Source organism: Ischnura elegans, chromosome 4 (assembly GCF_921293095.1).
Source record: "Ischnura elegans chromosome 4, ioIscEleg1.1, whole genome shotgun sequence".
Lineage (NCBI taxonomy): Eukaryota > Metazoa > Arthropoda > Insecta > Odonata > Coenagrionidae > Ischnura > Ischnura elegans.
Window position 1 is genome coordinate 64295148 of NC_060249.1, and position 27405 is coordinate 64322552.

General features: G+C 38.9%; 1 protein-coding gene across 4 annotated transcripts in view; it reads right to left on the reverse strand.

Moving 5' to 3' along the window:
- LOC124157604 (protein turtle-like) overlaps positions 1-27405 on the reverse strand; it is an 837486-nt gene that overhangs the window by 285451 nt on the left and 524630 nt on the right. For all 4 annotated transcript variants that reach the window (XM_046532465.1, XM_046532466.1, XM_046532467.1 and 1 more), the window contains exon 2: positions 4545-4599. The gene's annotated coding sequence lies outside the window, so the exon portion shown is untranslated. The remainder of the gene's footprint in view (positions 1-4544; positions 4600-27405) is intronic.

Sequence of the window (27405 nt, forward strand, 5' to 3'; positions counted from 1 at the left end):
ACAAAACAGTGTAGGCAAGTAGTTTTTTTTATCGCCGATATTTAATTAGCAGCCATAGCACGTCATAAGAGTAAAATATATTATAACTCATAGACTTATATCAAGAGTGAATGTAGTTGAAAGAAAATGCCAATAAATATGATTAATTGATGCCTACAAATTTAGATGAAAATTGTGGGCACTAGAAATTATACATATATCATTAGGTTGTCTAATAAAATTGAAAGAAAGCAACATTGCTAATTTTCGCCAAGTACTGAACATAATAAATAATATTTCTATGCATAATCAAAAGATGTAACGATAAAATAAAATTAGAAGTAATACTCGAGAGCAGGGTGGCAAAAAAATAAAATCGCTAAAAAAGTAACGAAACCTATTTACTAAAGACAAAGTAGGGAAAGATATTTCACGCTAAGAAATGTAACATTACTAAGAAGAATACATCATCAGCCATACCCGCAGGCTCAAATCACTCTTCAAAAACTCACAAAATGCGAATAATAAACGTACCAAACAAGAAAAAAAATACCTTCAGAAACGTACGGAAATAGAGGTGAACGAGAAGAGATGAAGCGAAAAATGATGATTCTGTTACATTTTTTGAGTGCATCTACTGACATCCACTAGAATCAGTTTCTCGAGGGAAGGGTACACTACCGCAACGATTTTCAGCGAAAAAAGCTTGTCACGAAGCTTTCTGGGGACGCTTTTATCGCTAAATTGCGCTGCAAGGCAATCACTCACAAATGAGATGAAAAATGGGGATGATTTATCCCGCTCTCCTAGTGCCAGCAATGCAAAGACCAGCAAATGCATCAAGGAGGGTGAACACCAAGTGTGAGGTCGTGCTCGGAACCTAACCAAGTTGGAAAACTCGAAGCGATTGCATCGGCTGAGAGTTAAAATGGTTCAAATACAAAACGATGCAAAAGCATTAACAATGCATGTGCTCAATTAAGGAAAAAAAATTCACCACTCACAGTCAGTCAAATCATAAAAAAATCATCCGTAAAATTAAAAAAAAAATCTCTTATTGAATTTATATGAGGAAGGATAAAATGAGAAAAACAAGTTTAGCAAATAAAAATATCATGTCTTAACAAATATCAACGCAAAACTGCTAAAAAACATTGCATCCTACGTAGAGCAATCAATCATGATCTTATCCGTGCGCATTGCCTCATTAGGTTCGAATAATTGCTCCCTAAATAATTTACTTCGCGTCAAGGATGTCTAATGAAAATGAATAATTGGCACAATGATTAATGAATTTAGTTTTAACTTACTCATTAAGCATATCGTGACTTAATAACATACCATAAAATTTTAGACATATCGACTTTGAGGAAAATACATACATATCGAAGATGAGGAAAATGGAAGGGAAAAATAAATAGTAAATTTAAGTATCTGAAAATGCTTCCCATTCCGCAACCTCAATGGTGATAACATTTAGGAATCTTTTATCTTTGATCTCCAACAATGAAAAATCAAAGATGGACTACAAATGCTTCATTTACGCGAAAATGTTAATGTAAAATCTTCAAAGTAAGAATATGAGTGCCAACAAGCCTGTGCTTTAAGAATCTGAACTCCGTCCTTGTAGGTATACATAAGGTAAATTTACGAAAATAACTGAGTAATTTATTTATTTCAAGCACTGGGAATTGTCATTTAAAAATTTAAATGTTGCGCTATGCATATAGTATTACGTGCAGCGCAAATTAAGAAAAAAATAAGTTTTTAAATGTAAAACTTCAAGAGGTCTTGGAATTTCGTACTCGCCACCAGCCGACACACTGATGCATGCACGGTCATAATTTCCACTGAATACACAGGTGATCCGTCGGTCGGGAATCGTCATGAGAGCGAGGAAGAGATGCAGGATGGAGTGGGGGTGGATTTTAATGAATGCGGCCGGCAGGGCTGCCGACGCCGCATTTACTGCTCCGCGAGCAGCGGGGCCGCCGACTCCGCTGCCACCGCCGCCACCGAGGCCGGCCGTCCGAACCAACGAACATTAATACATACACGGACGATAAACCGCTTCCTCAAAACCCCCCCCCCCCCCACCATTCTCTCATTTCGTAAACGGTGATAAAAATGAAAACTCAATTAATTAAGCGGAATTCGCTTTTTGCTCGATACGGGAAGGAGATGGGAAGGGAGGGGGAGGAGGAGGTTCGACACAATGTTCGGTAAGCGATGAATGCAGGCGTTTCCATGGGAAGTTTTACCGGGGATACGGCAATTGGAATGGTGAGGACTACCGCAAGTGAGTAGGAAGGTAAATAAATTATTACTGAAGGTAAAATACTAGTTGAATGATAATTTGATTTTGCGCAATTAAAACCAATAACTTTCCTATTTCTATTGAAAAATAAGTATTTTCATAAATAAATAGGGCAACAAAAACCGGAAGAAATGAATAAATTCTGAAATTTGGGAAGCAGAATAACTATCGATGGAATGATCAAGAAAGAAATTATCAGTTGAATGGCAGTGCAATAATATTGAGTTATAATGGCCTGATGAATACAATCGTCGAGGAAAAATAATTTAAAAGAAATACCTCAAATAAATATGGTGAAATGGAAAAGGACAACCTCAGATAAAATGTATAGATAATGTAAATAAGGATGAAAGAGAGAGAGAGAGATGAAATACGTAATATTTTATGCATTAATTGATAGGAGAATTAAGTGGAGAGCTGGTGAAACCAATGACGATGAGTTGACACCCGCCTAGAATATAGAGCAAAATCAGGGCACAGAAAATGCGGCTGATTAAATCCTCACTTTTTAAAGCTTACAATTTTTGCAAATATTTGAGCGCCATTTATATCCAACCTATATGAGTTAGACTCCAATTTTAGAATTTATTAGCTTATTTTTCAAAGAGAAGTGCGGTTAGAAGCCTATTTTTCCAATTTTTTATAATCAATAAACGATCACTACACTACTTTTTGTCAATATTTCAAGCAAGTTCTTTTAGAACAAAGGAAGATTATCCTAATCCTAAAGGAATTACCGTTATGGAAGCCAGTCTAAAATGCATTTTAATTTGACTTAGCAAGTGCTGTAATACATTAATTAATGTTGTACTTTCACGGTTGTCGCATTTTCTGGTACATTTTCATGCCTGTGAGTGGCCCGCAAATGCTGACATGGTCTCGTGAGAAGCGAACACTTAATCTTACGCGAATTATATTATTATAAACTGATTCAATTTACTATATAAAATCAATCAGTCAGTACATTAAGTGCCGAAATTATTGCGTGCCCATAATCGCTTGGGAAAGCGAATCTATTTTATACTTTTAATCAATACGAAAGGTTAGTATACACTAGTTCCATTCATTAAATGTAGTATCGCGGAAAATTAATTGAACTGATTATTTCGTAAAGGATACCATTAGCTCTCTGGCTGCGCTATCGAGAAGGAAATGAAGATGTTTCAAGGGAGCAGCGAATTAGTGTGGCAAGAGCTAACGGAAAGGGATGAGAAGATGGAAGCGAAATGCCGCGCAGTCCCCATCCATATTGCCGAGATGCCCCGATTCCAGAACTGGAATGCTCTGCGATGAGTGGGCGTTTCGGAATGGTCCATCGTAAAATACCTGGAGATCTGCCACAAAACAATGAGTCACGATCGCGCCTTGAACTATGATCTCCTTCTCATCACTGGGTGGAGTGTGCCAACATCTATCTCACCACTACTCATTCGCCATCAAACTTTTTCCCGGGAAAAACATGCAGTATGCCACGTCATCAAGCTCTTAAAGCTAGCTTTTAATATCCGAAAGGAAATGCTTTATTGAATCCTCATATTTCCAACAGTTTTTATAAACAGTGGGTATCAAATTACAAGCAAGACATCGAGTTTGACCCTCAAGTTTGAACATAATATTTATTTTCAAAATTTTAAAAGGGAATAGGGGTATTTATCTACGCCTAAATTTCGGAATAACGCATTAATGAGATTATTTCCACGAGCAGAACTTGTCAACGTTGCTAGAGTTCAAGTGTAAATCATTTTAATTATGCACTGAATTAAAATGATCTAAATTAACGAAATTGAGCCTAAAACTATCATAAAATGACACATCATTCATTAAGTACTGATACTTCGCTCTTTTCCACATAAATATTTGCATAAAAAGAGTCTTCATATATCTCTGCAATGCAGCATCATCAGGATTCTCAGTTCTTCAGCGGTCCTAATGATGCTGCAGTAGAGTGAAACATGTTGACTTCTTTATATAAAAAGATTAACGTGGAAAGGTGCGAAGTATCATTACTTTGTATTTGACAATGTATTTCCACAATGTATCAGCCTCAACAATATATTCCCGTCACACGACTAAACGGTATGGAAAAGAATCTTTAAGGCATTCATATGGTCCAACAAGTGTAACATTGGAAAGAAACTATATGAAACACCGAATGTTCCTCATTGTCCAAATACCTCAATATAAATTTGATAAGTGTAACGCCGGGCAATTTTGGAGGTAAACTTCATATATATTAAAGTGAACTTACCATCTCCGAGCCTTCCGCTCCTGTCATTGCCTCGTGCTCTCTAAGTTGGATTTTTCTGAAATAAAAAGAATATAAACGTTAAAATTGATGGAATGTAAAACCTGCAGTATTTTTTAACACGACATCATCTGCCTAGCAACTAAGAGTTAGGAATCAAAGATAAGAAAAAATATAGACATTGCTAAATACAACTATTGCTAAATACAACTTGTCGGAAACTCATTTTTACATGAAAACGAATCCATTACTCTAATTATAAATTAATGCACCATTACTGGATTACTTGGCAAAACTACGGAGTGTTATAGCACAAAAAATGAAGACATGAAAATATTTTACTTCTATAATTAAGAACAGAATCTACCACATTATACTCTAATGCTATCACAGAATAACTTAATTCCTTACTTCCACAAACTTCAGTAAGATTGTTAGTGTCGCTAACTTATTAAGAAAGTAGCTCAGAAAGAAATTACATTTCTCACGAACAGTATTAACCTTATCGCAACACTTTTTAGCAGAGCTTTACAGGGGGTTAAAAGTTTCCAATTAAAAAAAATCAATAAGATTCCGTACACTTCAGCTCATCGAACACATTCGTAATTAGTAATTTACACAGTAATTTCACTTAAAGTGATAAAAAGAGATAACAATCATGTTAAAATTATTAAGCAGGAGAGTTGAAAAAATCTATCATTTTACAAATCCTACTGCCGGAAAATCTAGTCTGAGACGAATTTAAAACAGACGCATGTCAAAATGATATGATAGTGACGCAAGACACGATATGATTTATATAAAACCTATTCAAAGAAATCTTAATTAAAACTTTAGGCCGATATTTATATATAAATATTATCCGTTGATAATGTTTATAACGACAACACATGATATGCAAGAGGCTGAAGTATTAAGGCCCACCGTCTTTTATACCTTGGGTGTTTTCCTATGGGATGATATTAAATAAAATCTATTGGTTCACCTCACTATACCTAAAATACTAAAATGAACTGCACATTAAACTCTAGCATTCTAGATTTTTTCACATTTCATACTCTCACAGGAAAGAGAGCTTCGCAAGACTCGAAGTCCCATATTCCCCGCCTTTTATTGATGGCGAGATCATGAAATGCACGAGAACAAAAAAGAACCATATGCAGCCGTAGGAAACACATTATCGCTTTTCGATGTAGAAATAATAGCTTTAATATCGACTGACTTGGGCGCAAGTGAAGCAGAAAAAAATACTTCACTCCTGGACCAAGAAACGAAGTTAAATAGCCTGAGAAAAAATAGAGGCTGGAGTGAAAGGGAGGGTAATTAATGAAGAGAGAGGAAGGAATGACAGAATGGTTAGTAACCAGAGGGAGAGAGAAAGAGCTGGATCAGTGCTGATAAAAAATATAACCGTAATTACAACGGTTGCGGGGTATAACTGAACGTGAAAGAGATATGAACGAGGTAGAGAAAACACTCCATAAAGTACAGGGAAGAGTTCTCAGGTAAAATTTTAGAAAAGTTAAAATTAGATAAAATGAAAAAAAAAACGCTTCTCTTTAAAAATAAGTCTCAAGGACGCAGCCTTCCAAATTTTTTTCCTTGGTCTGCACAAATGAATAAAAACTGAATGAAATTTTCCGAAAATAACCGTTCTTTCTGGGCAGACCTTTTTTTAGAATCGGGAGCACAGTGTATGAGGTCGGCTCTAAAGGAAAAAACGTTCGTTCTGGGGCAGGTAAGTTAGAGGGAGCCGAAGTGAAGGAGGGACATGGAATGTGGATTGACTACGCGGGAACATGTGTGTACGTACTGGAGACAGAGAGGTGTAGTAGGATGGATGAAAATAAATAAATAGTGGAGAGAGAGAGAGAAATAGAGGGAGGAAGGAGGGTAGAGAAGAATAAAAAAATGTATACCCGAAGGTTCGACTTCCATTCGAAATACGGGACGAAGGTTCAATTGAGCAGAAGCTGGAGATGTGCTGTAAAAGGGTGGGGGATGGCAAAGCGAAAACAGTGGCGGGGTACCGAAGGATAAAAAAAAGAGAATAACGAAAATATCGATCGCGAGAAGGAAGGAGAGTGGGCATTTGGAGTGGGAAAATAGCGAACTGGAAGAGAGAGACGAGGATTGGGATGAATGCTATGGTGGTAGGTAAGAGAAGGCACGAGAGAGAAAAAAGGAAGAAATCAGCGAGGAATCGTATTTTGCATGATTGGCATTCGAAGCGCCTCACACCACTCTCCCACCCAAAGTCCACGTTTACCCCCACCCTGCTCCTCCTCCGTGATACCCAACAATTTTTTTCACATTTTTTTTTTTCGCGTCCCACACTGACTGACTGAGCCTGAGCGCGCGCGGGAGAGAAGTGCGCCGGGCGCGCCGCGGCGGCGGTCTCGTCAACTACTCAATTGAATATTCAGGACTGTGGAGGAAATGGAAGGAAGATAGAGAAACGAGAAAACGAAAATGAAATGGAGGAATGAAAAAAGGAGAAAATGTGTGATGGGTAAAAGAGGAAGAGAACACGGTGATGAAAGGGAGAGACAGAAGGAGAAGAAAAGGGGTTGATAAAGAACGATATTTGGGAGCAGCGGCAAAAAGAGGGGATTCCGTTGATGACGTGTTTATCGTACGGGTCTCGCGTGTCGCGGGCCCGCGTTCGATTTTCTCACGGCTGATGAAGATTTTTTCATGTCCCCTTTCATTTTTTTCGGTAACGTGGTATTCCAGTCACCCTTTTTCGTCGGCGAGATGTGGAGGTTAGGATGGACTGTGGATGGGGTGAAATGTAAAATGAAAATGAGCCCTGCGACACATTGTAGCCGGATGAGATGGATGCTGCCGCACCAACATGGTGTAGTTGGATTTTTCACCTATCCCTGAAGAATCCGCGGCTTTGATTTCGACGAAGCAGAAAAAATAATTTCTAAGACGATCATTCATTACAAATTCAAGAGTTTCTTAAAATATAATACCCTGACTGCTTAGTATGCCACTAATCACAGGCATACACAGATAGACGACAGATAAAAAACAGATGATAATGAATAACGCTCGGTTGAATCCCAAAATAAGGCAGTTGATGAAGGAAATGTTCGCACAAAAACAGAAATTCCGAATAATCTCATGAATTAATATACATTTCAACGAGGAAAACGTCCGAACAGCAGACAATAGCAGGTAAAATACCAAGCGATAGAGTCCTAGAAAATTAGCGAGTAGTTAGGCTGGTACTTACCTAGAATTAATATTAGAAATAATTCACCACAATTTCTACTATTCAGACTCTCACGGGCAACCGGATTTTTTATATCTTCTTTTTGTTCGCTACCAAGAGGTTCTAACAGTTTTTTTTATAGGTGTCAAATGACTAGGAGGCTAGGATGGAAGCCGAATAAGTTGCAAAACAATGCGTAAATAGGTCTCTCGGCAAGAAGTGGGATGAATAACAAATAACTACATCCACATGGTGGATGCAGTGCTGGATTGCAAAATGCTGGATTGCATCCGAATACGAAGCTAATGCATGAGTGTAATCGTATACCTTAAATACCAATCAAATTGAATGTAAAATTATTGGCGTAAATAGTCTTCAATGAAATCCACTACTTGGCGATTGGCAGAGAGCATAAGAAATTTACCGATTAAGTTAGGTTTATAAAATAAGCGACACACCACTTTATACTAATATCTTTCACCAGTCCCTATTCGCGCATTCTATTTCTTGGGCTTCGTTATCTTCGTTGGGCTATTTTATCTGTTACCCGTTATCTTGCTATGTTCCTCTCTCTCTTTGCAACACACTGCAATATAAACATGTTCAAGCTTCCACTCCCCCGCTCATCATTAGTACGCGCTGCGTCTACGCCTTCTACATCATCATTATCTCCTTTTAACACTTCCTGTCATCACTATCGTGTTTGGCATTTCCTCGCCTCCTTCTTCAACCCCTCCTGAATTCTCCCACGTGAAACGCCTACTTTCATACACCTTCCTCAGCGTCCACATTTCCGCTCAGTAATGTGATTCGCTTCACTCAAATTTGCTGAGTTTTCCTTTAGCTACAACTTAGCTACCTGTTTATGCATGCGTGAAATTAATGAATCTATTTTAAGCTAATGATTTGGTTGGTTCGCCATAAAAATACTAGATATCTGTTTCATTTCTTAAATTTATTTGAAGCTTATTGTAGAAGCATGAAATTTACCCATGCCTGAGAGTCAATGTATAGTTGACAACTTCACATTTAAGAGCACAATCTGAATTTACAACAGCTATCGAATTTCTATTCCATCTGCGTTTGAATCCTTATATTCGGGAGACTACTAATATACTATATTTAGCGACAAAGAAAGGGATTTAAACAAGGATAATGAAATGTAACTAGAAACAGTTTCCGCAAGTGGCACTGGCGAATACTATACGCTAAGCTCCACGACGAGGAAATTGAGTAAACTTTTTAGCTTTGAGGCCCTAAAATTCATTACTAGTGGATGAAATATATGTGAACAAAGGGAGAAAACTGCGATAAAAAGATGTTCGTCACCCATCCCTTCGTGAGATCATATAACACACTATGTACACCACCTTAAATTATCACGCCAAATTCTGGCAGAGATCAAGTCTTTCACTAACAAAAAAGACACTTGAGCCATCAACACAGCTCAGGTGCACAGCTCAAATGGACGCTACAGTAATACATTAAAATTAAAACGATAGGAAAAATGCGAAATAAAAGAATCGAGAGTCCTCGAGAATCGGGAATAAAATTCCATTCATTTAGGTGATTATGAAATTTATTTCGCCATTAACCTCTAAAATAATCAACACTATCGCATGCTAAAATATGAGAGAGTATATAAAAGAGGGTAAAAAGTATCGATAACTGGTTATTAGTCATCCCACAATAAACAATGATATCATGATGCACTTACGTCACCTTAACCTCAGTTCAATCGGCTTGCAGATAAAAAAATGACGATACACATCTAGAGATAAAAATGAAACTGGTCCCTCGAAGCTTCACATATACACCACTTACATAACATTAAATACAGTTCAGAACGCTGGAAGAGAGAAAGCTGCTGATACTCCAAAGGGAGCCGTTATGGACAATACCATTCAATCCGCCGGCAATCAGGGACACGGCCCTGAGAGGCGTCATAGAAATTGATTTCATCTCAAACAAAGAGAGAAATAAAAAAAACATGCAACGAAAAGGCATCGGGATTCAATCCAAAAAGATCCAAACAGAAATCGCCGATATTCTGAAAATAAAAATTCTCGACATTACAGACTCTCCACATTTAAAACTCTCGACCTCCTCCCTCTAAACTTTCCTCTCCTTCCACTCCACCTCCCTCTCAACTTTACGCTTATTTCTGTAAAAAAAAACTACTTTTTGCCTCCGAAAACTCTCTCTTCCCCCCTCCACGTCCAATTCTACCCTTCGTCCGTCCCGCACTAGCGACCTTACCGCCGCCTCACCCCTCCTCAACTCCGTCCCTTCGTCTCGCATTAATCCGAATGCGAATGGATTCATTTAACTTTCCTCCTCTGGAGGCCGATCGATTGCATATTGAATTTGCGAGGCCCGATGCGGAAATGAAGTTGCCGACTAGAGCCTACCCCCTTTCACCTCACCTCCCACCGCTGTCCCCAAGTCCCGTCCTGTGTCTGCTACACCCTTTACTTGAACTGCAAGCCTTTGGCACTGAGATTAAGCTGACTTAAGTACCTCATGATATAATCGTTTATTATGGGATGACTAATTATGACTATTCCATCGTTATGAACTTTATTTAATGTTACGTAAGCTTTGTGTATATGAAGCATCGAGGAGCTTCATTTTCATCTCTAAATGTGAACCATCACTTTATCTGTAAGTCGTTTGAACTGAGGTTAAGATGACTGAAGTATCTCATGATATCATTGTTTTTTTGTGGGATGTGTAATAATAGGTTATCAATAATTTTTACTCACTTTTAAATTTTCCCCTCAGTTTTCTTACATGTGACGTTGTTGATGACTTCAGAGGTAAATAGTGAAATATATTTCGTCCAACGTAACGGAAATATATTCCTGGCTGTTGATTATTTTATTTCGCGTTTTTCCGATCTTTTTCATTTCAATTTATTTCTGTAGCGTCAATTTGAGCTGCGCGCCTGAGTTGTGTCGATTGTTTGATTTGAGATTGTTTCCGACTTAAACCCTTGAACCTTGCTTGCACTATGCTCATCTCAAGGCCTATTTTACACGATGCGTTTACCCCCCGCGGATGTGCACGTTGACCACAAAAATTTTGCCGTGATAAAAACTGAAAATTTCGCAATTGCACGAATGAATGTACAGGGAATAGCCCTAGTTCTAATTTAGTGCACTTTAAGAAAAGTGTGAGGAAAGAGAAGTCTTATAAAAACTTCCACGGAACGACTTCATGGGCCACATTATGATGGCCTGATGACAAATATCGTTGAAGGACAAGTGTAAGGGAAGAAGGGCAAAGGGTGGCCCGAATGAAGATTATAATCGATGAGGAGATGATATAAAAGATTATAATCGATGTAAAAGGGAAGAAATACGTGAATATGAAAAGGTAAGCGGATAGGAAAGGGGAATGGAGAGCTGCGTTAAACCAATCAAGGATTGTTCACTTGACGGTGACGAAAACAGTTGTCAAGGAACTAGTAGACGAAACCCTATGGAAAGGAGTTTTCCTAAAAAAATCCGTTATGATACCTCATACCGCCTCCTAAATTGGCTGATAATTTCATACCAGTACTATTGCCCTCGTTATTATCGTCCATCAAAAATATGGGATTGGTTTGACGCGGTCCTCCACTCAATTCTTGAATTGTTATCCTGATATTACACACTTATTTCTCTTTTGAATCCTTCCTTACTCCTTATTTCCGAGGCCTTCCTAACTCATTCTTTCCGTTCAATTTGACGATTTCCTCAATGCACTATCACGTCTCCTGAACAATCAGAGAAAATAAAGTGTGAACGAAGTAGCGGCGGACTTCAACGGTGGAAGCATTTAAAACGTTCATATACAAGAATTGCCGTGAGAAAAAATTCCCCTGGACCGGGAATCGAACCACGGACCTTTGGCTTTCCGGGCCACTGCGCAGACCACTACGCTATCCAGGTTCTTTAATTCCCATGGCAATTATACCGAGGCTCATGGTACTAGGTGTTAGGCCCTCGCGGTCCATGAGGCTCATGGGCCTCGGTATAATTGCCATGGGAATTAAAGAACCTGGATAGCGTAGTGGTCTGCGCAGTGGCCCGGAAAGCCAAAGGTCCGTGGTTCGATTCCCGGTCCAGGGGAATTTTTTCTCATGGCAATTCTTGTATATTTCACCGCCGTTCACGCGGCAGGGTTTGGAATATTACACATTAAAAACGTTGTCCAATAGATGAATGATGAGGGTAAAATACATCGCCGAAGCAATGAGGAAGGTCTCAAAATCCAAGAGGAAGATCTGAAATTCTTATGTAAATACTCGGGCATAAAATGAGTTAAGATGGAAACGATGGTTGAAAGGAAATTGAGTGGGAGAAATGGTAAAAGAATTCCCCCATTCAGATACATCGTAAAGGCGATGAAGGATGCAAAAGAAAATAAATACCTACGTGAATATACGATTGGCCCTATTAGAAACCAGCATGGAAATGCGTAAAATCAATACCGGCATTATTTTCCAAGGATGATGGTGATAAGTATTACATGAAAATTGACTATTTTACAATCATATGTAAAATCTAACAAGGTTTTATAGTAAGAGCGCATTATGCTTAAAATTCAATTTAATATGATTGCTTTATATGGAATGCGGTGTATCTATGCGTGCATTTCTTTACAGGTTTAATGCAAGGTAATAGTAATTCAAATGGACTTCAAAAAATACCATTCTACCATTTAAGATTTTCGCGTTGAATCCTTAGCAATTAGGGTCTTTCAGAAAAGAAAAAAAATATCCAAGTTGGGCAACCTCACCTAATTCATTTTTGGACAAACCAATCATACATTTGAATGAAATGTAAATAGTTAAATGAGTGAAATATTTTTCGCAGTCTAATTTTTTTCATTTTTAACTATCGCAAACTTTTTGGTATGAAGTGAAATTTAAATATTGGCAAATGAACGAAGGACACCGTCTTAACACCAAAGCATCCTCTTCCATATACGCAAAAATTCACAAATGTTCTGCTCTCATTTCATCCCCATCGCTCATGGTCCACGTTTTCATGCCATGCATAAATACCATTACACCAATCTTTTGTGCGAGCATATATATATATGATGCGAGAAGGCTGTACCCTTTTCCCCTTGTTGAAAGGGGTGCGAAGCGGAGCAAAGCGCAGGGTGCCGGCCGGAAGATACCCCTGACCCCTGGCGAACCCTCGTTTCACCCGTGTGAAGGACAATGCTCCTCCCCCGACCACTCCAGCCTCCTATTCCGACTCTCGACATCGAATTTCCATCCAACCTGTTTTTTTTAACCTCTCTCTGTCTCTTCCGCGAGCCGGCGAAACAAAGCGGAAAAAAATTTCGAGAATAGCCAAAAGCCGTTCGAATGGCTAGTGGGGATATATATTCGGACATGAAGAGAGCCTTGTAGGTGGAGTGATGGGGAATAAAGGGATCTCTTTCCCTCACAATCACCTCCCCTCCTGACTTATTCCCACCTAGCGCTGTGCCCTGTCCCGAAAAATCACCCATGTGACGACTAAAGGTGGTGGCTGTTCAGTCACTTGACACTCACACTCCAAGCTTCAACTCCGACAGTATTAATAATAAATTGAGGAGCTGATTGCGTGAATACTGGAGTAAGTTTAGATAACCGTTATAGAGAGCCTTTTTATAGCTATCATCATTTACAAAAAAGTTCATGCGCACATAGAAACATTATTAGACACAGCATTTGAATGTACAGTGCAAACATATACGACATGTATTACATAAAAGGAATATGTCCTCCATGCTTCGATTATAAGCAACCAAGACTATATTTTTCATATTTGAGTTATAATAATTTGTTGTCGATCAAACATATTTTTTTGCGCAAAAAAGGTGTAAAGTTGTAGTTCTTCAAATAAAGCATTATATTTGATTTTCTCTTGAATTGAGTGTTTTTTTTAAATTTTCTAATGCACTCTAAATTTCACCCAAACTATCGACTAAACACTGAATTGAAGTCGTTAGATACAATGTCTACACAAATAACAACTGATAGGCCAATAATGATGATAAAATTTGGCTTTAAAGAAATGTTTATAATATTTATTTCTATAATGACTATGAATGACAACCTCTCTTCGGCGAACGAGCGGGAAATAAAGCGAAAAGAAGTTCGATAATGGCCAAAAAGCCGCTTTACTGGCGGAGAATATATTTTTGGATATGAAGAAGGATTGAAGAGGGGAATGGAAGGGAGTAATAAGGGGATATTTTCTCTCTCTTATTCTCCCTCCACGCATTTCCCGCACCCACCTTGTCCCCAGAGAACATCCCCAACACAAGTGAGGACTGAGAAACGCGGCTCTTCAGTCCCTTTAAACAGCTACAGACTTCGATTTCCAAGCCCGATATTCCTCCTTCCTACTTTCTTTTTAGATATCTACCACTCGGTGTTTTTTTACTATCCATTTTGCTCAATAATGTGTGCTTGATATTCTTTTTATCCCACAAACAAAAAAGGCGTTTCAAAATAAGCCTGCGGCATACGACTCTTGGGTGGGGGGCGGGGAATTTATGGGAATGTGACTTTTTCTTATTTTCGAGGTCAATAAGACCTTTGGAGATCTATGCAGATCAGCATACACCATCTGGGTTCCCGTCGAGTCAACTTTTGCTGACAACAGTTTCGTTTCCTGTTCTGGAGAAATTTTCAGATCATGTTGATTGCCGATTGTAGCTCTCATCTCACAAAGTTTCCAGGACAACGTGTGACGCCACGCGCATCATCATAGTAATTCACAGCGCATTCATAGGGTGTGATCAATTTATCCGAGTTGTTCATTTGTTGTCAAGGTTTTGTGAAAGTTAGCTTTTCGAGAGAGATTGTTTAATAAAAATGAAAAGAGAGATTTTAAACCAACCGAACTTGTGTGATATAAACTTTTTCTTCATCTGCTATTGGGTAAGGAAAATACGAAGAGATAACTGAATTGAAAATTATATATATAGCACTACCCTACAGCTAGTCGTTAAGGCCGTTAAACATGGGACACGTCATTGCTCAATGTGGCGTATATACGAAGGCGCAGTCAAAATTGCGTCGTGTAAAGCGGTGAACTGCTAAACGCATGCGAGAGTGCATGTGTGTGAGATGGAAAAATAGCCTCTACTCTAATTCCGAGCTCGCATTTCAGCAAATATTTTCCGTTCAAACCTGCTCAATGACGTGCCCCGTGTAAAACGGCCTTTACATGGGGACGAAACTGCCGTCAACAAAAATCAGCTGTCGCGACTAAAATCTGGAAGATTGACCCTGATTCTAGCCGTCGCGGAAAACTACAGAAGGAGAGACCTGTGTGGGCCAAGGCCCGAAAGTTTTTCTTCACTACATAAACGGTCTGGATAAAGCGTAAAAACAAGCAATCAGCAGCATCCACAGAATCATTTGACCAGAAAACCTTACCCAAACGGCTTAAGAAAATTCTTTTGTCTTAGATGTTTTATTGGACGGTACTGTATTGGAATAATTTTTGTGGAACTTATTGTGCAAGACGAAGAGTGAGTAATTTTTTGCTCCGACACAATGTCAATCAGAGCATGAAAATGGTTATGCATGACCTAATAGGCAAAAATATGTGCACAGTGTGTGGCAGCTAGAATCATTCTCACTCACACTAGATCCCTACATCACCGAATCTCGCGAGATTCGGTGATGTAGGGATCTAGTCGGTGGTGCGTAGAGAGCAGGGGTGGAAGCGTGGGGCCGCAGTTATCTCTTGAGGTCGACTGGAAACTTCCGCACAGCCTGGCAACGCTCCACCCCCCCCCCCCAAGAGAAAGACAAGCCTCTCCCTCGCATCCACCACATATCTCTCTTCTCTCTCTCCTCTTATCTGCTGCCTTCTCTCTCTCTCTCTCTCGAAATGTTAGACACGGGGACTCTGGGAAATTTAATTTACTTCCGACTCGACAGCACCGCCATCCCTCACTATTCTGCCCGCACGTCCATTTAGCCCCCTTTATCATCATCATCGCTTTCCTCTTCTTCTTCTAAATTTCATTCTTAACCTCGCTCGCCCACTGGAGACGATCCGCCGCCATCACGGGAGACCAGAAGAGTTTCGACCAGGAGGACCCTCGATCTTACTTTGGCTACCTTCATAGCTTCATGCTTGCCTATCTTGTTTGGCTAAGATGTTCTTTCTTCATTTGTAGGTGGAGGAACGTGGTAGTTTAGAGGGTAGAGCGACTCACTGTTGGTCTAACGATCCCGGATTCAATTCCCGGGTGATACCTTGAATACTCTGAATTCGTAATTCACTCACCCATGACTTAGTCCGAGGCGAACTTTACCCGCGCCAACCTTCGGCATATGAGTGCGAATGATCCTAGCTGCCACACGTTGTGCACATATTTTTGCCTATTAGGTCATGCATAACCATTTTCATGCTCTGATTGACATTGTGTCAGAGCAAAAATTAATGGCTCTTCGTCTCGCATAATGAGTTCCACAAAAAGACATTCGAATACAGTACCACAAGTCCAATAAAACACTCTAAGATAAAAGAATTTTCTTAAGCCATTTGGGTAATGTTTTCTGGCCAAATGATTCTTTGGATGCTGCTAATTGCTTGTTTTTACGCTTTATCCAGACCGTTTATGTAGTGAAGAAAAACTTTCGGGCCTGGGCCTACGGTTATGATTTCTGTATAATGTAATACGGCAGATACTATCACGTTGCAGCGTAGTTATTGCTTAGTTAAAGTTTTATACGTGAAATATCGATCCAAACTCAACGCTTCTCCCGATCTGGCCACTGCAGGATTGCACCGGATGCATGGGGGCAAGTACTAGATTGCAAAGACAAGTACTCGACGGGGATCGCACGTTTACTTGAATACTCAGACGAGTGGAGAAATGGATCTCATTAGCTACAATTAAGTGGTCATGTATTTCTTTCCGCTCAAGTACCCATACAAAATAACTAGGGAAGCCGTGGAATTCCCCACACACCTACGTTATATTCACCGAGTTAATTGTGTACTCACGGAAGCATTCAAGTTAACCACCTCAGGCTGGTAGCTATTTGTCTACTCGTCTGAGCTGCCACGTTAACATGGTGGTCTGTTCTAGCACCTGTCAGGTTTATCTTGTATCGATTATCACTTGTATATTCTACAATAATTACACTCAAGAACATATATTAAATTCATAGAGTCGACTGAATGGCAGCAGGGTTTGGTTGGGATAGTTTTCCAACGTACAGATACTTTCAATAAATGATCATGACACAGAAAGAATGATCGTATGAATCTTTCATATTCTATAATGTAAAAAAACCTGCTTATCCAAAAGGAATTACGGTGTTATCTACACTCCATAAATAGACTGACCATCGAGTAAAAACGAGACGAAATTTTATTAGAAGTACCATCTGATCAGACTTCAATAAAATGGCTAATGAAAATGATCTCGCCTTGAAAGACTTGACTGACAGTGTGACAAAGTTGATAAGAAATGTGGATTATTAACGTTTATATTAGCCGTCATATGACCACATAAGGAAACTATTAAAAAACACTTGACAGAACAAACGGCGAATGATACTTCTGTATAAAAAAGGATAAACAGAGCCGAGTTGTGCGTTTAAAATCCAAGGCAAGAGCAATTGTAGAGGTAAAACAGGCTATTCCATTCAATTTTAAGAAAAAATTATTCCTGTATAGTTTTCCTGTCATTTATACCTCAGTTAAAATAATAAAATCACGTCTTTACAGTCGTACACAGTAAATCATTTCGTTAACACTTCGCTTTATTTCTCGTATGAAACCGTGCAATATCCCCCAAATCTTGTATTGTTTGCATCCATAGTATTCCTAAGTCATAATAATTATTCTTTATGCACTGCTTAATCTGTATAATGATTATTCAAATTGGTTTTGTGTAACCTTCCCCTATTCTAAACCCAAGAAAAATATTTTGAACGCACAATTGACTTATTCTTGAGTCTCCAATTTGCTCGTACGATTAATACTTAAATGTATACTGGTGGTAAAAAATCCATCTCTTCACACCTTCGTTAATGGAGCACCCGATTTTAACGCAGTAGGTCTACAGCGTATTATTACTTCTCATTACCGCTGCTCAGCGCGTTGTCTTTATCAGAGATTTTATCGCTGCAGTGCTAACTCTAGGGAAAAATATCAAAACTTTAAAATCGAGTCCTCGACCGAGAATTGGTAGCAAAGAAAGGCGTTCTCGAATATCCACAGCGGTTTTATGAAAAAAATATATTGAGTATGATGTCGGAATTCGTAATCGATAGCGTAATTCCCTCAAAGTTGACTCTCCCAACGACATGAGTCTGTGCGGCAAGTTCCCTTGATGGTGTTTTCGAGGCAAACATTAGAAATAATGTTTTATAAAGGGCGACCAAGGAAAGAATTTTTCGGGTACACGCTAAACACTCGCAAGAGGTTCGAAAGCATATCTATTACATGACCGAATTAAGGTTCCACATGGCTCGTTTATTTTTTCATCCGCTCCTACGGGGAATTTGCTCAAAACCTCCTGAATATCTCATCTGAGCCAAGGCCTCAATCCCAGAGCAAGCCGTGCACTGGGAAAATCAGGCCACTAATGAGGGTAAATAGGGCGATATTCCATTTGATTTGAAAGGAGAGGTGGCTAAGCACCATATCGAGGTCAGGGCCTAGATAAACTTAATTACATAATCAAGCAATGAGGATAATGAAGGTGGCTTCACAAAACCTCAGTGGATACTCGAGAACATTTAGTTCACACCATTCTTTTTCACCAATTCTTGGTCGAATACTCGATTCTCTGGTTTAAATATTTTTACACAGAGTTACCCCGGCAACCATAAAATACCACGTAAAGACAACACGCTGAGCAGCAATTAATGCGTTTTAGGCTTGCAGCGTTAAAATCGAGGGTTTCATTACTGAAGGTGAGAAGAGATATACTTTTTTTAACATCAGTCTACATTATAGTATTACACTTTCAGACAAAATGAAGACCCAAAATTAATTTAATGAGTGTAAAAAATAGTTTGATCGAGCTTATAACAGGGGAAAATTACAGAAATACCAATAAGAATAATTATTACAATACTGACTATAATAGAATAGTTAACATGAAGAAGGTATAGATACTATAGATGCAAACAATACAAGATAAATTAGGGGGAATTTGCAGTAGTAGACACGAGACTTAAAAGTATGTCTTAACGAGATTATCTACTGCATACTACCATATAGACGTGATTGTATATTTTAACCGAGGTGTCTGACAGGAAAATATAAAGTAATACATCTTTCATAAAATGGAATAGCATAACGTATTAGATGCAGCCTTAGCATCCCTGGCGTTTACATTTGAAAAGCAAAGCATGGTGATACGCTGATAGAGCGCGCAGTTTGTTTAAGTTAGACCAGAAACGATAAAACCGTACTTAACCGTACATATAATTTTGGCCTTCAAAAATATACAATTTTAAATATTTGATGTAAATTGAATATCCAATAGAGTGGACAATGGTGTAAAATAAAAAAAAATAAATTTTAAATTAGAGTGTTAACTATAAAGCCTCGAGGCGTACATTGCAATATACCTAGCAAAATACATAGCAATATACCACGAGGTATATTGCAAAGACTGGGAGATAGGAATGAATCTATCTTCTGAACACTGCAGATACGAACGTGGAGGAAAAACTAAACGAAAAACAAATGAGAAGCAAAACGCGTATGGTGGTTCGCCTGCGCTGCTGCATGATGGGAAAACACCACGAGGGTGTGTGCGTAAAGAGAGTGAGGCACAGGCGGAAGTGACGCGGGCGGAAATGAATTTGGAATATTCGTAGCGGAAAGCTCGATTCTTCTTTTTTTCTCTCTCTCCACATTTCTGTTTTTTTTTTTTTTTATAATTGTGCTCGGCAGAAGCCGAAGACTCCCGGCCCTGTTGTTGCTTTTAACGATCGGCTATAGAAATTACGAAATGTTTAGTGCGTTTGTATTCCGAAGGGGTGGGGTTCGCGTTTACACACCCAAATGATTCCATCCCGACGCAGCCAAGTTCCATTTCCATTTGAAAAGGAAGTGGAGTGCTTTGCATTAATACAATGTCAACATTGAGCGAGCTCTCCCCTCTCTCTCTCTCTGCAGCTTAGAAAATGCCTTCTAAATATCTTCGATGAGTCGCCGCTGCATAAAAAATAATGTCACCGAGCACTCGAACGTCTCTCCTCAATAATTTGTTTGGACAACGTTTGCGTTTTTCAAATATGCCTTTTCAATGAATTAAAATTGGGTGCTGAATTCTCCGGGAAAATTAAAAATGATTCCGAAAGTATTGTCCTTACGTTGATTAGCTCAATAAAAATCTCCCAAGCCACGGGGCACCTACACTCTTTTGGACTGCTATACCAATCGAAATGCTGTAATACCAAAATGGTATGATTTTAGAAATGTTCATTAACTAGTAATGTTGGCGGTTTTACATCCATTTTTTTTCTTTTTTTAATAAATTACTTCCGTTTTTGAAAGAATTCTTTGACTATAAGAAAATTGCATTCGAAATTATAAGAATTATTGAGCGTTTCAATAGAAAAGAGACATTTATATGTAAGCTACTCAATAGTAATGTAAATAGAAATGATACGACAATATTTTAAAAATACGAGTTATGCATTTTCGCGCATTAAAATCATACACAAATAAGTACAAATAGGTTACTTCAAGCATTCAAAAGATCAAACTTTTTGTGTAACCTCTTTGAAATGAAAATATAGTCTTTAACTTATCTTGCCTTGACCAGTAGAGTTAACAGAAATAATGAAATTCTTATAGATTAATCACATATAAATTCCATAATTAATGGTTTAGAATAACGTTTCCCTCACGATTTTGGTCGATAATTTCATACAATTGGCGGTGAAAAGTTTGAATAGCAATAAATAAACAATTCAGCTTAAGCGAACTTTTTCTCATTCGCTTAGCTGGAGTTCACTGATAGGATACGATTTTATTGAGGATAAAAGTAGCAACAAGTACTCTAGTATTCGACCCTACCAAAATTTCATAAAATATTCAGGCATTATAATGCGAAACTTAGCCAAAGGCTTATATAAGAATGAAATCATATTTACTTGGTATAAGGTGCGAATAACTGTCCTGAAATATAGACGCCTATAGTTGAAATGATGAAATACTAAAAATGACGAAATTAAAATTCAAAATGAGATCAACAAAATTTTCTGACCATCTGAGTGAAGCTGCTCAACTCGCAAGTGAAATGAAAGAATTATCATTTTCAATGATTTCTTTCCAGCGTACAAGTAGGTACTCAGAAATGAATCTTAGAAGTACAGAGCGTATTCGAACCGCTTTTTATGGATAGCATAGCCATATATGAAGAAAATTACTCCCTAACCGTTGCCTAGACTGACCTGGTTGAAAATTTAAGTAGGAAAATTGATTAAATAAATCAGCGAACTTAAAAGTACGCATCAAAAATAAGTTCAGCAAAACTCTGAATGGGGTGAACTAATCCTTCCAAACAGATAATTATTGTACACACTCCTATTATTGAGCTTCCTTATTGTCGCTAACATATGGTATTTTCATGAAATATCATATGATAAATAGTTAATGAAGGACGACCGACACAGTTCCCAGTTCATTTTTCGTTAGTGATAATGTGCTCGACAAGCGCACGAATAAAGAGACATTTCAATTTATAGGAGAAAAGCTGTTCTAGATTCTCGTAATTAGCAGTGATAAGCTTCGACTATCACGTAAAATTTACGCTGGTGATGCTTTAAAGTTCGTCTGATGTTACATTACACCATTAGATAGCAAAAACCAATCCTACACAAACAATGAAAGCAAATATAGGCGATATATTTAGGAACCAGAGATACGCTGTTGCATTGAAAATTATTCAAACGAAATCACTCGTTCATAAAACGCTTACAGATATTTTATTTGTCGTTGCAGACTGATCGTTGAAGTAATCACAAAATTTTAACCGAAATTTACTGTTTCAATATAATATCCCGCAAGTATACTGCCAAATGGAACACAATAGAAACCAATTTTCATTGGTATACGGACTGATAATAATCAGGGAACTCTGGAGGGGGGAGATACCTTTTAAAATGAAATACCAAGTATTAGGCCTATGCAAATTATTGAGCTGCGGCAAGATAATCACTGTATACAGTTTATTCGACGAAATTCTCTTTCCTACCAAATAACAGAGGCATGACCATAACAAAATAAATGTACATTGATATTAGAACTGTACAGTTTTTCATTCCCTTAGCCTGTATATCATTTTACATTATCCATTACATTAGTCGATTTTTTCCCGCGTCAAATACATATTATAAGTCAAAATACATACATCAAATATCGCCATATTCTTTACTTCAAATGCCTGGGTGAAGTTGAAACAGAACACGACAAATTCACGGGGAATAGATTGCCTACTTACCTCCTATAGTTGACTAACGCACTCATAGACTTAAAATAGGCTTAAAAGCTTCAAATACGACAATATGAGCGATAATTCTGTTGTAAAGGGCTGAAAACCGACAAAATACTCGATAAATGACTCGGAAATCGTGCAATTTTTAGTTTTCAACTCCCAGCTCATGAAAGGTCACGGCGTGAGGGTCTATGGTAGACTTGGAGGTTTGAAATTCTTCGGCCCATATTTTGAGCCAGTTCCCCAACTTTTCCGTATCTTCCAGATCTTAGCTCGAGTGCTTCATGGAGGGGAACTTCAAATACAACGCTTCGTCCGTCCGATGAGATGTGAAGCCGTGGTCGTGATCTTTAAGAGTAGATGAATGCCGACGTAAGTTTCTCTCTACCCTTCCTTTCTCACTCTTCCCTCACGGCACAAATGACCGAAGCCATCGGCCGCCTCAATCAAGAACACTTCTTGTAATCCAAATCAACGGGGCAATTATTACCTTTCACTCCTGTCCATTATTATTCCCCTTATTCCTTGTCTCTGTCACCTCTTTCGATGCAGATAACCTTTGCAGCAGGTTGATGCTAAGCCCATGCGACTCTACGCTAATTTATTGCTGCTAGCCGTTCATGAAAGGTGTAGTAAAATCCGAACACCATCCAAAAAAGAGGGAACTATTGTTAGTAACGCCTTGAAATCTATAAGTTGTCTAAAAATGCAAAATAAACTAGTAGTCACACGTTCTTTTATTCGCAAAAATCAAGGATCTCTACGTATCCCTATGTATCCTAACAATTTTTCTCTCGTGCTTTGTGAACATTTCTAATTGTTTTAAATTTCCATTCTAATCCAGATCAACACTGTTTTATGTCTAGTTGTTCATTTAGTGGAAGCCTGTTATTGCTATATAGGAGATAATATTTATTTTCTCATAAATGTAATATTTCTGCTGAAGCTTTTCAATATCTATTAGTTCTTATTGTTCTATAATTAGACACATGCAAATTTCTCATTAAAAGCGAGAGAAACCTTTTTTTATTTCTGACAAGTTTTTGGGACCTTGAGGGTGCACGACAATAAACGTTTACTATTATTATTATAAGTCAACGCCCGTTTCTTTCCCTACGCTACCTCGCACAGCGGGAATTTTTACTTGCGGTATCCTAAAGCTTCTCTGGGGATTTGAACCAGTGACCCTTCGATTAGTATCCAAACGCTCAAGCCAACAGACTTTCGTACACAAGTAACTACTTAACCTAAATTCCATCATGATGCGCATATACGGGAAAGCGTGTTTCGCGCGTTGGTCCAACCAAGAGGGCACTGGGAAACACTCGCTTGGCCCACGTGCGTGTGCGAAAGGGTTCGAAGAGGTCAGGGAGAGTAGGGTGAGCCAACAAGGGTTTCATCGGGGGAGGAGAGTGGTGGGGCGTTGGCCGGGGCCCTTCCGGGTGAAATGCGAGCGACCGCGCCACCGGAAGCCCAGGCCTCCTCCGCCTCCATTCGCTGTTATTCTTCTTGTTACGCGCTGCATACCCCCCCCCCCAATCCTTTGACCTTTCCTTCCCCACCCATCTGTGATGAAAGACCCCTGGCTTTTCGCTAGAGGTCGGTTTCTGGCTCGGGGAGAAAGATAATACTGTATGAATGAGGAACTGGGACGAGAGGAAGAGAGAAAAAATTACTCCGTCTACGCGAATGTGAAAAAAGAACGCTTAACCTGGATTGTATTTGCTCGCCTCGGTGGAGGCGGGGTAAAGTCCTCGCCTGCCAAACAAGAGGTCGCGGATTTGAGTCCCGCCTGGGTAAGTCGCCCCTATCCAGTACCTACATAGTTTTTCGTATACGTTAAAATTGTAAACATGTTGAAAATAGCGATGTAAAAGGCAATATAGAGCCGTTTTCTGTGGTATAGTAAGATATAAATAAAAACGTTTGATAGAAAATACTATTTAGTAAGGAATAATAATTAATTACTCTCGAAAATGTTTTTTGCACAAGCTGGTAAAAGCAAAAGAGATGGAGCCTTAGATGATCCAAGGTCATGAGGCCAGAATTGAGTCAAAAAATGTATGCCATAAAAATAAATTCAACAACTTTTACATATGTGTTGTTACAATTGTATACTATCAAAATAAATTTCCAATTTTTTTCTTGAGAAAATAGCCAGTGTTTGGCAAGTTTTATAATTTCTTTTAACCTATACTCTTTAGACTCTTAAACTCTTATTGCCTGTAATTCTAAATCGTACTTGTAAGGAAAAGGTCCATTGTAGACCTATGGAATTAATATGGTGATAAATATAGCATTTAAATGTATAATTTCTGTTAACTCAACTGACGAAGGCAAACTAAGTAGATGGATTCAGAGATGAAATTAACAAAGTAGAAACTTCAGCTAATGAAGAAGAATATAAGCTTCTGAAACATTTCTTTGTATTAAAAAAATGCAGTTGGATATCCAGTTAATAGAGGTGGAACAAAATCTTTAAATCTTTACATGTACTCTCACTTTGGAAATGGAGGAACCTGGGATGAAGCAATCACGAGAAAGAGAAAAACATCAGAAGGATGGGGAATATAGAAGAGGTGGTGGAGAGAAAGAAAAACTCTGGGGGGGGGGGGACGGCCGAAGGGGTCTTCCCGACACCTCTGCTCCCGCCATCATCTTCACTCGAATCTCGCAAGGAGGCGCGGGAAGGGAGCGGTCTTCTCCACACCACGACCACTCCGGGAGCCGAAACCTTTTCCTCGGGAAGTTCCCGCAGGGTGAAGGAAGGGTTTCCCTCACTCACAAGGTCAATTGATCCACGCACGTACACAAAAAAACGAACAATATCGTATCAAGTATGATCTGGTGGGATAAATGCACTACGAAGTTTAATAAATGGCAATTTTTCATTATCAAACTTTGAAAATATATTTGATTAAATATTTTTATACAGGACCCATTTTGACTATAATATAAAAAGCACATTTAAAATGACACTAACGAAATTATTTTATCTATCAGCCCCCACCCAACATTTGTAGAGTTAAAAAAATAGTCAAGTGTTAATGGAGTTTTCGCTAACATTCAGGCTGTAAAAAAGAAGGCCATGTCTCCGTTAGGCCTTCTTTACCCCTTCACGGAAATTAAGGATCGTACTGCACTCCACTCCTATTTCTCAACGATTGTCCTTCCCATAGTTTTGTATTGCTCTCCAATTTGGTTCCCGACTAACCTAAAATCCTTTGATTGCATCCCCCACTTCTTTGCCAAAATAGTTAGGCATAGAGTCCCTCATTAACGCAATATGTCCTCTGATGCTGTATTGTCTTCTCTTTCCTTGTCTAATCTGCAGAATCTCAGACTTAAAACGGACTTCAACTTCCTAAACAATATCTTAAATTCGACTTTTGACTGCCCTGAACTCCTCTCTCTGTTGAATTTTAGAATACCGACTCGTTCCACCCGCTCGCTCTCCCTACTCCACCCTCCAACTCCTAGAATCTCCCGGACCAAGCGCTCACCTTTATATCGCCTCTCCTCCCTTCTAAATTCGCTCTCTCCTTACCATAGATCCTTTTCACCTGTCATGCAAAAAATTCACGGAACAAGCTCTGTCCCATATGTTTGCAAATTGAATGTTATACTTTCCCTACTGGTTAATTCTTTGTTTGTTTTTATGTTGCTATTGTATTGTGTCTAATTCATGTCATTGTTGAAAATTTCACTGTAAATTGGCGTCACGGCTGTATGCGAAAATTACTTAAATAAATTATGGACCGTAGCTAGGATTAGTTTTTAATTGAGAATATGGAGACTTCCAATTTAGTGAAACCTTAAGTTATCTGAAATACTTCCGCAAGATATTGCAGCTCCCTAAAATTATAGAAACCACAGTTTCAGCAAACAATAGTATCAAAAGATCCATAAAGACAATAACTACTGATCCAATAGCTACAGGAACTGCACAGATTTTTAGCGTCATAAAATAAATGGCAGTTTTTATTTTTAGCATAGACAGTTATCTCAGTTACAATTGCGCAGACGATATGCGCTAGAATTTTTAGCCCAGTGTTGCTTCCGTGCAACTTCAATTTTGAAGATCCATCATAGAAAACATGCATGCATTTTCGTCACCATTGAAGATAAACCTGAACTGCTTGCCATTTCATGCAGTAAAATCAAATGGTCTAAAAGGTACTGCCGTGATAATTACGATTTTTCGAAGAATATAAAAATTATTACGCAAAAATAACTTTCAAGTTTTCATTGCTACCGGAAATGACGTTGTGTTAGAAAGGGCCTCCTCCGCTTCCGCCGCCTCCTCCGAATAGCACACCTCGCGATAACTCCACACAGATTATGTAAGATTTAACACTTTCCCGGCGAACAACAGTATTCAGTAGCCGTGAGAATGGGTAGTGAGTCGGTACCCGAAACGTCGGCGTTCTCATATAATCTTACCCGCGCGGTATCCCGAGAAGAGTTTTTCCATGCCGATTCTTCTCGAGGAAGATACGCACGGAGCAGAATCGTGTGTGTACGCACAGAAGGGACAAGGAAAACCTCCTTTCCCTCCCTTATAAACCCTTTCCTTACCCTTCGCAGGGTCCTTCCCCTTCCCCCACACACATCCAAGCGCACGGCCTTATTTTGCCCAACCGATCCACTCGGCCACTTTTTACGAGACCTCCGGGCTTCCCCTCCCACACCAGCGCGGGAAAAACCCTTTGCTCTACACTCCACCACCCCTCCGGTTCTACGTTTCCCGACCCTGCCTCCTTCCGACGACCCCTTCCTCCCCCCGGGCACCTAGTCAGAAATTTGCTTCGAGAGGTGCTCTGGTGGTACGCCTATTCCGGTTAATTTGTTGTCCAATTCGCAAACGCGCCTGAAAATCATAAATTTCATCCCAAACTTAAATGAAGTTTGCATTGCGCTGAAATTTATATTCATTGTGTTTTTGTTTTTACCAAAACGGCTGTATTTATTATGGCTTGGTCTAAATAAAAGTGTGTTTCCGAAATCTGCCTTATTTTTCGAAATTTTATAATTTTAAGAGTCTGCCGACAGAGGTTTATGGTTGATTTGGAAGTAGCTTTGAATTACCTACCATGTTCCCTTGAGTATTTAGAAGGCATTCATTATCATGGTATCATATTCAGGGCCATAATTATCACG